Here is a 13,726-nt window from a genome sequence, read left to right as displayed (position 1 = left end):
AGCCCCACGCCAGCCCCTCCTCCTCGCCCCCGCCCAGCTCCCTCCCGGTGCAGCAAGGACCGACCCCGCCGCCCCGGGTAGGTGAGAGCAGTGCCGTGCCCTGCCCTGCCCGGCCCGACCCGGCCCGGCCCCACCGCCCCACTCCGCCCCTAGCCGCGGCTCTACTTGCCCCCGCTCCACATGGGACCCGCCGCGATGGCGGCTGCGCCGCCACGTCCGCAGCGCCGCCACGCCCCGGCGCCGGCCGCGCGCAGCCCTGGGGGCGGGGGTGGCGGGAGGCGGCCCCGGGGCTCGGCCCTGAGGAGCCGGCGGGGCGGGCCCGGCGGGAGAGCGGGTCTCGGCACCGCCCGCGGTGTTCCGCCGCGGCCCGCAGGGCGCTGTGGTGAGCCTCTCGGCGTTGGAGGCCGGAGCGCGGGGCCGGGGACCGGCGCTGCCGGACGAGGAAGCACTTCACCCCCCGCCTTCCCCGCGAGCCGCCCGTGTGCTATCCCGCTATGGGATTTTCTTATCAATACATCACTCTTGCTGATCCTCCTTCTGGAGAAATTGAGGCTGCTCAGATACACGAAGTTGTCATGTATTTGGGTCAGTAAGAGGGTTCTTGTGAGACCCTTTTAGCCTGTTAGGTTCGCAGCTTCTCTCCTCATTCTGTACCTCTTAGTCCCGCCTGGCTCTTGCCGTCTTGCTGCGCCTTCAAAAGTTGCCGGGCAGTTTCTTTATATCCCTTCACACCTGTCCCCTCAGTACTAGTACTGCAGACGTACAGAAGTGCAGGCTGCACTGATAGATCTTTCTCACAAGAGACGTACCACAAATTAAGCCCTATAGATATTTCAACTTTCCTTCTCTAGTAGAATCATTTTTATCTCTAACAGACTGTCAGCAGCTTTTGGGGTGCTCAGGGAATAGGCAGGTGTCCTAGTCTAACTATTAAATTTAATCTAGTGTAGGTTTCTCCTGACACAGACTTAGAGGGAAGTTCTTGATTACAGCAGGACCAAAAACAGTATTCCTTAAAAAACCTGACAGCTCCAAGGTTAGGCTAAATATGTTGTAAAAAAATTGCTGAAGACAAATGTGTTTGCTAGTCTCCTTCCTAAACAGATTAGATAAGGGGTTTTTTTCCCTTTTGTTTTTGAGCCTTGCTATACAATGCTTCCAGAACAACCAAAGTGGCTAGAAACATGTTTGATACTAAAAAAGACAGAAATTTTTTATGGCTTTACTTTTGAAAACTAGCTGACTTGAGTCTGAAGACATAAAAATAAGAGTTAACAATTGTGTATCTCTGTGAAGGGTCACATTCACATCCACAGCAGCTTAATTGAAGCCACATTTCCAGGTATTGTAAAACAAACGGTAAAGGTGCATTGTGTTCTTGTGTCTCAGACTATTTTAAAGAAAAAAAAAATATATACGTACATATATATATACATACATACGTTTATCTGTACCTACCTTAAAACAGTATTCTGTTGTGGATGAGGGATGGACCAGTTAAAATAAAGGTATTCCTGAGACTGTGTAGGTACTAGGTACCCCCTAACTGAATAGCATCAGCAACACGAGCAATACATTTCTATCAAGAGCATAGAGGTTTGCCTGAAAGAATATAAATATTCTCAGGTACAGAAGTCAGCATAAAATAACAAGCTGGTCACTTCATGCACGTCTGATTACTGCCCTTCATGAAGAAGCATGGAATAGTACTAACATTTAAATGTGGTTTCGTTCCTGCAGGAACGAAAGTCAAAGCTAATTTTCAGGCTTTCTTATTTTGCATTTGTTAAAATAGTCCAGTGGATACCAAGTGTAGTTAGAATTTCATCAAACCTAAGTTTCTTGCAAGTCAGGACACTTTCTAAACCATTTAATAGCCTTGCTGAGGATATTTTCTTGACACTTGGACCCACGTAACATTTTCCTTGCTGAGTGTTTCAGGTGTAATTAACTGTGAACGGTGTGGTTTCTCCTAGATAAGCAATTTCTTCTTTCATACCATCTTCCTAATCAAAGCCTGCTCAGAAATAAGCCTTCTATTTTTATCACGGGTCAGAAGCACAGCTTGTGCTGATTAACACAGCGGCACTGAAGGCTTAGATATAGCCCCACAGAGAAGCTGCTATCCAACAAAGAGACAAGCTTGGATTGTTAGATTATGTGACAAATGTGTGAAAATATTTGTAGGAGTCCCAGAATGATTTTGTATCTTTCTGGGGATGCCAATGCAAGCAGAATGAATCTTCCACAACTGTATTTCCAGAAAGAGCAATATTGAACATGACAAAATTGAATTAATTTCCCATAAACCCGAAGTTTTCTCATGGCATTTCAAGTTGAAGAAAATTAGTTTTTACCTAATGTTGGGGTTTGACACTGGTTAAGTGCCAGGCACCCCAAAAAAACCCTAATTACTTTTTTTCCTCTGCTATAGCTGAGCAGAGGAGGGGAAATTAACATGAAAACTTCGTAAATTGAGATGAGGATTAGGGAGAAAATATTTCAAGGCAAAACAGGTTCAAAACTTCAACAGTATAAAGAAGATTTATTATTAACAGAATGAAAAGTAAAAAGGGTAATGAGAACTGAAATAAACCTTTAGAACACTTTATTTTCGTCCCAGCCCCTCCCTCTTTCCCACCGACAGCACAAGGAGACAAAACATGGGGTTTTGGTCAGTGTTTCACTTTCTAAGAATCTTTCTTCAGTTCATTCAGGGAAAGGAGTTCTTCTGTTGTGCCGTGGGGTCCTTCCCGCGGGATACAGTTCTCTGTGAATTTCTCTAACGTAGCTCTAATTTTCACAAACAGCAGCCTGCCCAACCTGCTGTAACGTGAGTCCCTCCCATGGGCCAAGCAGTCTTCCCACAGCTGCCCAGCACGGGTCATTTTAGTTCATGGGATTTAGTCTTTTAAGAATAAGTTGCTCTAGTTTGGAAGCAAGGGTCCTCTCTCTCTGTTTGAGTTTCTCACTAGATTACAGCTTTTCAGCATCCACTCACTCTAGCGTGGGCACTCTTTCTCATGGGCTGTGAGTGGATCTCTGCATTCCCCCATGCACCTCATGAATTACAGGGAAATAGTTTGTTGTATTATAGTCCTCCCCACGGCTTGCAGAAGAATCTCAGCTCTGACACCTGAAGCACTTCCTCCCCCTCTTTCCTTTGCACCTACCTTAGTGCCGCCATGGTCTTCTCCTCACATGTTCTCACTTTTCCCTTTTCTCTGACTCGGAACAAAATTGTTGTCTGTAGGTATTATTGTTCTCAAGTTCTATCAGTTGAAAAGTTCTTACAGACCTTCGCTGCACTGAAAAGGTTAATCTTGTCTGTGCTCCATGTCAGGGAATTGTTCGCTGTATTTTCATCACTGGCCACATGGTCCCCGCCGGCACCGCACAGGTGGCCCCGGCTGTGTGGTCCTGGCCTCAAGAGGGCCCCAGCCTCAAGAAGGCCCCAGCCACGTGGCCCCCGGTGCCCCACGCCAGGATGGGCCCCAGCAGCTGCCTTCCCACTGCTCAGAAGAAAGAGATCTTCCCAACTTTTTTCCTTTCTTAAATATGTCATCACAGAGGTGTTACCAACTTTTCTAATTGGGCTAGTAACCTGGCCGTTGTCAGAGCCTTCAGCGATTGGCTCTGTGCCGGACATGGTAGAAACTTCCAGCAGCTTCTTCCCACCCACCAAAAACTGGACTGCTTTTAAACTAGCAACACCTAGTGATTTTCATCTATTAGGAGGTGTCATGACATATCTGGCAAGGAATATTTGCAGCACCAAGCAGCTTTGTTTTGTTTTTTAAAGGAAGCTTTCAGTAATAGATGTGAAGTGACTGTAGTTGTCTGTAGCTGGGAAACTGATGACTCAGACCCTATTCACGCTTTTGAAAGACTGTTTTATGAGACTCATCAGAGCTGTGGGTGAATCTGTAGAGGAGTTTGAACCAGACTTCATATGCAAAGATGCCTGCAGTGGTGTCTAATGATTGTCCCATCACACCAATGGAATATCCTTTTGGAGGTTTTCTTTCATCTTTGGGTGATGAGGCTGCAGCAGTTTCTTTTATCTAAAGATGTGTGCTATCAGGTCAAAAAAGAACTGCTGAAGCAGCACTCTGCCTTAGAAGGGGAAAGAAAGTATTGGAGTTTGCTTTGACCCCGCTACACCCCTGTGTGTAACCATTTGTAACTGGTGACATTTTCCCATCAATAACAAAAGCGTATATTCCAAACTTGATGAGCAAGACTGGAGCTGCATAGCTCCCATGAATGCTAATAGGAATACAGCCTTTCTCCATTCCCATGTAAGTTACTTTGCATATCCTAATAGTGCATTCTCAATGAGCAACAGGGTCAGTGTTAATCACACCATGGCATTCCAACAGCAACTGCATGGGTCTGTACCACATTCCTCTTGGTCACGTTATTTCTTGTGTGGCCTGATCAGAGCTTGGAAGTTAAGTATACACATAGAAATATTAGGAAGATCTTAAGAAATTAATGGAAAGGGATTGTAAGGGAGATGTAGAAGGGCTGATATAACTTGTTAATCATTTTTAATTAAAAAAAAAAATCCCAAACATATTGTTTCCATCTGGAAGTTACCACGTGTCATGTGCCACCACTGTTTTTGTAAGTCGTTCTATGGTTTGGTATCACTAGGCTAGATTTACATTTAGATAGCTTGGGTCAAAGTGTCTAAATGTATGTTTTAATTAATTGAAAGACATGATAAATTATGACTCATTAAGAGATTCAGACAGAAATACATCTACAGCATTTGTCTGTCTCTCCTTCCCTGCTTGGTAATTGGGAATGGTCGCAAAATTGTAGGAAATAGTAATATCAAGATAGCTCTGCATCTCCAGTACAGACCAAAGGAAGTTATTAAGCCATGACTGTAAGATGCAGTAAGAGGAATTTCTTAAGATCTCTATAAAAGAATGCAAGAAGCGAATAGTGCTAAATCTACAGACACTGCATAGTCTGTTCTCCAGTGGAAATATTTGCGTGTATACATTTAGCTATAATCATAGAATCGTTTAGGTTGGACTTAATATTATATATGATATTAAGCCCAACCGTTGATCCTCAAAACTACCATAAATCCTTTTTAATTAGCAAGGTTCCAACAATAAAAATGGGTTAAAAATCACCACAAAATTTAATTGTTTAATTTATTATTGTTATGGTTTAAGTGACAATAAAAAAAAAAAAAAATCATTGGATTGAGACTGTATTTTCCCTATGTAATATTTTACATATTTTCTGTTCCCCTTTTGTTACTTGACAGGAATCAGCAACTCTTTTAATTAACTGTATTATTTCATGTGTATCCATAATAGAAATATGCTGTGTGCCTTCCACAATGCAGCCAGTAGGTTGTTTGATATTTTATTTTCAAAAAACTGTAAATAACTGCATATTTGCTTCTGATTTACTGCCTAAGTACCCTCTGAATAAGAAAATCTATCAGGGAACCCATTCAGCTATGGTAAAAACTATGCAAAAATGCAGTATAGTTTCTTGAAAACTTCTTTCAAATTGTTCACAGATGGGTTTTGTTATTAGATTCTGAATTCCTGTCTATTGATGAATTAGTGTTTTGGTAGTGCAATAAGTGACATTATTTTTGGGGTGGATTTTGGATGGGTTTTTTGGTTGCTTGGGGTTTTTGGTTGGTTGGTCTTTGGCTTTTGTTTGTTTGCTTTAGAGATTATCATAGATTCTTTCCAATTTTTGCTGGATGACTGTAATAAATTCCATCCATAACTGTTACTATTTTATATGTTTTCCGTGAGTAAAGTAAGCAAACCTTTCAGTATTTATCTTGTTTTTATTCTGAGGGAATATTTGCACTGTCCTCAAGTGTTTATCTTGTTTGTTTTTAATTAATTAAGCATTCAGAATTTGTTAACTTCTGTTCTCTTCTTTCTCTGGGTCTCAGTTTTGGTGAACTTCATTTATGTAGATCTTCTGTGGGTTTCAGCATTGTTTTTAAAATTCACACACCAGTATTTATGCAATTTGAAATATCCACCCCATTAGTGCCATGTACAAAAGTAATTCTACCACCTCAGCTACTTGACACTAATCTGCTGTTGATGTATCTGAAGATGACATGGGTTTGGTTTTGCTTTCCCAGTCACAGAATCACATTAGACACTTATGGTAAGCTGCTTGTCTGCTTGAATTTCTTCAGATGAAAATGATTCAGAAGAAGACTTATATTTTAACTTTGAAGGTATTCAGTAGTGTTAACATGACTTGTTTTTACTGTAGTACTCTCATTCTCTTTCCACTAATATTGACATCACAAACATCCACTTCTGAGTTTTGTATTTACAGGGAGAGAGTGTTGAGGAGATCTATTTTTAACCCTTGTTGAATTACATAATACAAATATTTTCATTTATACATAATGAAATTTTGTGACAGTGACAAAAGGTAGTTGGGTCTCCACATCTTCCCCTCTTGCAGTTGTCTCTGATGGGCAGTGATTTGTCCCAAGAGCCACACCAAGTAGGATTTACAGGAGGAGTGCAATCTGATGATTGCAATTGACTTTGGTATGCATCGGCATACAAAAGGGTATAAAGTGCTGCTGGATCCTGGGGCAGTGCTGCAAACTTGAGGCTTGCAGGCAGCTTCCATGTGGATCCCGCAGTGGCAGGGATGCCTGCAGGGTACATCCAGCCTGAAGCAAGGGAACACTCACTTTTGGATTATTAATTTTCTCTGTTTAGTTTCTTTCTCTTCCTCATCACTGTTTCGTGAGTTCTTTTACGCAGAGTTCGGAGTGAAACGCAGGAGACACAGAGTTTGTCTTTGGACTTCGATGTTGATTATATCTTATCTATAATACAGCTGCGCGGAGTGTGCCTTCTAAGTTAACAAGATGAAAAATGGCCCCAAGTTCTAACTTCCAAGGCCATTTAAAGTCCAAACTGCTGACTTTCAGCAGGGGGAAGACATGCAGACAATCAATGTGATTGATAAAGCAAGCTTCGTTTATTAGCAATACAGAGGCACCTATAGTGTGAAAGTACAAGCTTATCAGTTCTTTAATTAGTTTAAACTTACAAAAGCGCATTCTTATTTCTACATGATTGGGTTAGATAAAAGACTACATTTGGCAAGCTTCTATTATTTATGTTTTGTCTTGAGAGATCAAAGATCTTCTTCCCTTCTCATGGTCAGCACATCTTTATCAGAACAGCACTGTACATCCTAAAAACTCCCTTTTGGTTCTCAGGCCTGTTTCTCATGCAGGCATTTTCTCATGGAGGCTTTTTCTCTTGCAGGCCTTTGCTTGCACAGTTCTGTTATTAATTTGTACCCTTTATCAATAATCCATGTCCCTGATCCTCTAACCATTCTCCAACACCAAACTATCCAATTATGGAATGCCAAGTAATTTATTTTTACTTATAACCCAGTAACTATTCATTTATGATCCGCATTGTGGTTTTTTTGAACCAATACCAGAACAATACCTGAACACCCAGATTTGTGAAGAAGAGGGAGGAAAGAAGAACAAACCCACACCCAAGATCCTCCATCTTATTACTAAATCCCATAAACCTAATTTTTCTACATCTCTACCTATTCCATCCAGTGACATAACAAGTTTCTTTTTAATTACACAGCAACAGTCTCAGTGCTATCACATAAAAAGGGAAGCCTTTCCCAAGGCCTCAGGTCAAATGCAGTGTGCTTTTGAGGATCATTACCTGTCAGTGCTGAAAGACTGAAGTTCTCTGAACCCAGGGTTCCAACATCTCCCCCTCCTGTTTGAACCACGAACGCTGCTTTAACTGCTTTGTTAAACCATTGTCAGATACACTGAAGTAGACAAGGTACAAGTACCATGATGACTATAATGACAATCAAAACATACATGCTCAGTTTCAAAAGCAAGGCTCAACCAATCGAACAGATCATCCAACCATGATCGTCTTACAATTTTGAGTTTAGTGAATCCTTCTTCTAATTGTTGAATGCTCTTGTGTATTGATACCGAATGGTCAGAAAAATTCCTGCAGCATTTGCGGTCCTCTGCAGGGCCCTTTGCAGAAAGGAGAAAAAACATGGCGCAAAGAGGAAAATAAGAAGGATAACAATTATAATTAGACCTCCAATGCTACATGGTCCACCTTTAGGGTTTGATGGAATGGCAGGCCAAACTCTATTTACACCAATGAAAAAGTCTCCTTGTGGCAATTGTAAAGGAACATGGTTGGGTGCTGCGTGCAAGACTGAAGTGAAATTGCACCAAGATGTCGCATTTTCGTACAATGCATGATTTGGAGTGACATCTGTGATTTTGTTTTTATTCTGTTTTGACTCAGGAGAATCAAATATTATGCAAAAATCCATTTTTACTGAGCCAAGGATTTCCAATTCTTGAGGTTCATAGGGTGTCTCAGGGAGAAATTTAGTCCCGACACCCCATTCCTCTGTGGGATTCATGAGGAATCGTGACAGATCTGAGGAGACATTTTTTGGTACTGGCCAATTATCTACTGGTAAATTGACCAAGCAGGCTGAGAATGGCTTTTCTGGACTTGAGTAAGTCAAACAAATGGTATCCAAGCCTGAGGCATTGGCTAGGGTCACCCAAACATTGGTTTTTGGTTGACTCATGGGCAGGATCATGATACTTAAGGCAAACAATGAAAAAATAAGGTACAAGTATGATATCAGATTTAGTTTCATACTTTGGTTTCTTTTCTCAGTCTCGTTCTGGGACAAGCCAATTGTAAGGCACAAAAATTATTTCTTTTGCATTCAATTCTGCAAATTTGGACCTCTTTGGGTTCTCTCTGAAGTTCTCTCCAATTACTGTGGAGACGAGGACTATTTCCTTCCTCATGACCTGATATAATTAAAATTTCAATGGCCTCATGCTTCGTATGTAATTCTGAATCGTAACACGTTCCACATCATGCACTTGTCAACAAGGCTTTACGATACCAACAATTCCCACACTATTATACTGGCACTCAATCCAAAGTTCACAGCTTCTGCATGTGGGATAAAAGATGTTTATCATCAGCTGTGGTCTTTCTGCAGTTCACATCTGCGTGCTTGCTTCTCTGCTTCCGGGGGCATCTGTGTATTCCTGTGGCTTGTAGAGCTTCACATTTTTTGAAGGAATCCACTTTGGACCAGCACCTGTAGAGACAAAAGCGTACCCTTTGCCCCATGTTATTAGTGGGAATGGGCCTTCAATTTTTCCTGTCTCTGGATTTCTGATCAAAACTAAAGGGTTTTCCTTTAACTTTGCTTGTGTGGTGTTGGAAAAATATCTGGTTATTGGTGGATTTGGTTCTGCAAAAGAGCTGTTTAAAAAATTTAAAACGTATAGCGTTTTATTCAAGCACATTTGCGGCGTAGCCTCTGCCTCCCCTCTTTTTTGTTTATCCAAAAGGGATTTTAAAGTGTGGTGTGTTCTTTCAATGATTGTTTGCCCTGTAGGAGAATGAGGAATACCGAAGGAGTGATAAATTCATTAAGAATTTATGTAGCTCTTTTGCTATGTAAACTGGACCATCGTCTGTTTTTGTTTGTCGAAGCACACCTAAGGATGCCAATGCTTGCAGAAAATGCTGACGTGCATGTTTCACTGTTTCTCCTGTGTGTAAGGAGGCAACAACTGCACCTGAGAGGGGCCTACTGATACGTGGATATTTTTTAGTTTTCTGAAAGATGAATATTTTGTGATATCAGCTTGCCATAATTGGAGACTTTGCAATCCTCTTGGATTGACTGCTCCTGTAGATACAGGAGGTTGCACGAGCTGACAATCAGGTCAAGCACCTATGATTGCTTTTGCCTGGTCTTTGCTAATCTGAAACGTTCATTTAAGTGTTTGTGCATTTTGATGACAAAATGCATGACTCAGTTTTGCCTGTTCAAAAATGTTTGGCAAGGTGTTTGCAATGGGCATTGTTAATTTATCTGCTTCTGCATTTCCTTCCACCAAGAATCCTGGAAGTGAAGAATGTGCTCTGATGTGAGAGATGAAGTTTTTGTTCTTCCTGTTTTGTACAACCTGCTGCATGCATGCAAGATAATGATACAGAACATCATTATCAACATTTTTTAAGAGTGATCCTTCTATTCTTTTGACCACATTAGCTACATAGTCTGAATCTGTTATTAGATTGAGAGGTTCCTGAAGTAATTGAAATGCTCTGACTACTGCTGCTAATTCCACAATTTGAGGAGAATCTTCTACTGTGGGTGAGTAAAAGCAGTAAGATCCAGTCACATATGGAGATAAAATCTTAAAGTAGCTCCATAGGTGCTTTGTTGCTTTATAATTGTGCATTCTGTAAGGCCAAAGCCTGGAAACCTGTATGTTTCTGAGCTTGCTGATATTATGACCCTTTAGACCTGCTTATATTGTATACCACATTGACAAAGGTTACATCTTAATTGATACGGACTTTGCTCATTTATAAGCTCACTGGCTTATGAGTTTCTACAGTAGATGTATTCTATACTGGTACAATGCTACCTACAGCTACAGCTGAGAAAATCTTTCTCTGGCAAACTGTCCTTTGATGTCATTCCACTGAGTGGGAAAATGCCCTCATACTGGCCTGGGTACCTCTGCAATCCTGTCAGCTCTGCAGCTGCCTCTTCCATGCCTCTACTGTTCTTACCATGTGAACAGAGGCCTACAGGCAAGCAAGAGAGTTCTCTGAAATATCCTAGCATTACTTTCATACTTTGTTTTGAGCTCTTCCGGCTGGAATAGTGGTGTATGCTGAGCAGCTTTTTATCTAAGGAAGAGGGAATAATAGAAGGGAGTGGGAGCAAGACCAGGGAGACTATCTTGTGGTAACGGGTCTGATTCAGAGTCATAAAAATCTTTGATACAGAAGCAGGTATGATATCCACAGCCTGCTATATTGACAAATATTTGAACTCTGTGTTTAATGTGCCTTCTTTTTTCACCTATAAGGGCGTCTAGGTGTAAATGAAACTTCTGAATTGATACTCTCTGCTCCTGATATTAGTAATAAGTAATAATATTGTAGTTGTAAACATCTTACTATGCTTTCTTTTAAATTTCCAATGTACAATTGATTACAACAAAAATATGTATAGCTATTTGTAATCTCAAGTACTTATCAGTATATCGCTTTAAGAAATGGCTGTTTTCCATACAAAACATGTTTGTTTCAATTTTGCCTCTGTCATTTTTAAATAAGTATAGTGTATTTTAACAAATACGAAAATACTTGTAAAATAAATCATCCCATTCAACTTTTTTAAGCACTTAACATATGATTACAAATGTTCAGTTTATGACATAAATACAAAAATGATCTAGTAGAAACAGACTCTTTGAAGGGGGCATTGTCATGAATTTTAAAATAGATTCCTCCCACCCTTGTTTTCTTCCAACTTTTGTCTTTCTATTTGATTCAGCTTTTATATGGGACAGCAGAACATGTAAGAAACCTTTAAGTCTTTCAATGAGTATTAGGTATGTGAATGCAAATGCACTACTAGTAATCTTCATCAGGACAGATAACATAGCCCACATGGCATCAGTAAAGTGTTTACAAGGTATTAATATGCCTACTGTGACAAGTTGTATTTAATGGGAAGCAACAAGGAGTTTGTTTTATTAGTTTTCCTCCTCCCTCAAGTAATAAATCTTAAAAGCTTCAATATTGATTCAATGAAATGAATGGCTGAATCGTTCTGAAGAGGCTCTGACAAGTGGACAAATGCTTCCATGGTTACATTGAGCTATGCAGTATAGTTACTGAGCTTTGCTGGTTTCCTCCCTCTGCCATTGAAGTAAAATAACAAGCCACAGGGTAGCACCACACATGGTGAGCATAAACTGGAAGCAGCTCTAAAAGATCAAGTTAGTTGATCTTATACAGATTTTAAACAATGTGGGGTTTATTATCTTATATTCTGTGCCTTAAATATGCATTTCAGTAGTTTCTCCTTCGTGTATCACTTTTCCATGGAATGTTTTTATTTCTTGTCTGAACAACCTCTCTTTTGATTTGCAATGCCATAAATTGAAAGCCCATGTGAAAGCGCATTTCGTAGTACTGTTACATGTGTTATGTTTTTCTAGGAATATCAAGTGGTGTGGCTGCATCAATGCGGGCTTTTGCAATACCTAGATAACAAATAAAAAATCATGTGTAGAACTTTTATATGCAGTTGCTTTAGGATGCTTTGCAGTATAAACATAATTAAGTGGTTTGATTTTCGATCTGCTTGCATTTGAGGTACTCAAATTTCAGGTGTCACAGGGAAGACTGATATTATAAATACATAAAATTTTAGAAAAACAATACAAAACAATGACATATAGTCATTCAATTAGAAATAAGATTAAAAACGTTGCAGATCAAGCATGACGTTAATAGAAATCTTGAACGTTTTCAAAGCACAAAGTGTAAAGGAAACTAAAAGCAGATGTATTGACAATAGTTACATTTTTCCCCTTGGAGGCCAACTCCAAAATGACCATGTTGTCCACTGTATTAACACTGCTATTTTAGTTGTTTTCTCCCCTACCTGATTGACAGTCCTCAGAAGCACCAGATCAACATCAGAATGCTAAATTGTTTCAGTGCCTCTTTGTGGACACAACATTACAACAAGGATGAATGCCAGGATTCCACACAGCCAGGAAAATAAATTCATAAACATAGAAGATAGTTACTTCTGAGACAAAAATCCTGGTCTTAAAGTTTGTATTAAAAGTTTATATTTGTTGTAGATACTTAATTTCACATTTGATCAAATAATTTGTCTTTGATCTTGAGGGGTGAAGGTAATCAACTAGTGAGAAAATATTTCGATGTTTCACTTAAAAAGAGACAAGTCAATTCTTAAGTTGAAAAACATAGGGGTTTTTATGTTTCCAAGTAGTTCTTTTCCTCATTTGAAAGGAAGCAAACAGAATGCCCAGCTGTGAACTGGGAAAGCAAGTCAAGTTGTATGCAGCATCTGGAATTCTCTTGCTTTTATCTTTAAATAGTTTTTGAAGACTTTGAAATTAAGTGCAAAGTAGATGCAAGAGATTAGGGAGAGGCTTTAATATTTTTATTATGTCTTACCTTCAGAAAAATGTGCTTTTGGTAACCATATCTTACCTTCAGAAAAATGTGCTTTTGGTAACCATTCTATTTGAATTTACAGTCTAGTGCTTGACATGCTCAGAAGTTGTATGTTTTGATGAATATTTTATGAGAAAATTTCTTATTTGCTGCATAGAATGTGCATTGTCAGTGGCATGCTGCAAATGAAGAGCTGAACACACTTGAAGTAACATGACTACAACTTCATTTAGCAACAATAACTGCGTAAGAGGAGCAGGCAGACAGTTCTTGACAAATTCTCGTCTTGCTGTTTCGCCATGTGGCACACAAGCCAGTGAGCATCCACTATGGTTTGAAATGAGCTATGTAACTTTGTAAGACCAAATCAACCCTTCAGAGATAGCACTCTTCTTGACTCATTAGAGTGACACAAAATGACCTAAGTTGTCTCAAAATGGCCTGATAGAGCTTGATCACCCAAATCTACGGTGCACTAAGTTAAAACAAAGCAGTTATTTTCTCATTAGTTGTTCATTTTTAGTACACTTTAACGTATTTAAATTAATATTTTTAAAAAGCCATATCACTTTTTGTGGAAGTCTTGTCAAATGAGAGTTTAAGTTCATGAATCAAAAAGT

At 39.9% G+C, this 13,726-nt stretch overlaps 1 protein-coding gene across 11 annotated transcripts in view; it reads left to right on the top strand.

The window, feature by feature from the left end:
- Positions 1-16: 16 nt before the first annotated feature.
- Positions 17-13,726, top strand: part of ADGRV1 (adhesion G protein-coupled receptor V1) — a 317,856-nt gene continuing 304,146 nt past the window's right edge. For 4 of the 11 annotated variants that reach the window (XM_032095171.1, XM_032095170.1, XM_032095168.1 and 1 more), the window contains exon 1: positions 26-77. The gene's annotated coding sequence lies outside the window, so the exon portion shown is untranslated. Of the gene's footprint in view, positions 78-13,726 lie in introns of all 11 variants that reach the window. The other 7 variants (XM_032095167.1, XM_032095169.1, XM_032095173.1 and 4 more) reach the window with 5 other exon arrangements.

This window comes from Corvus moneduloides, chromosome Z (assembly GCF_009650955.1).
Source record: "Corvus moneduloides isolate bCorMon1 chromosome Z, bCorMon1.pri, whole genome shotgun sequence".
NCBI lineage: Eukaryota > Metazoa > Chordata > Aves > Passeriformes > Corvidae > Corvus > Corvus moneduloides.
This window is presented reverse-complemented; position numbering and strand designations above follow the sequence as displayed.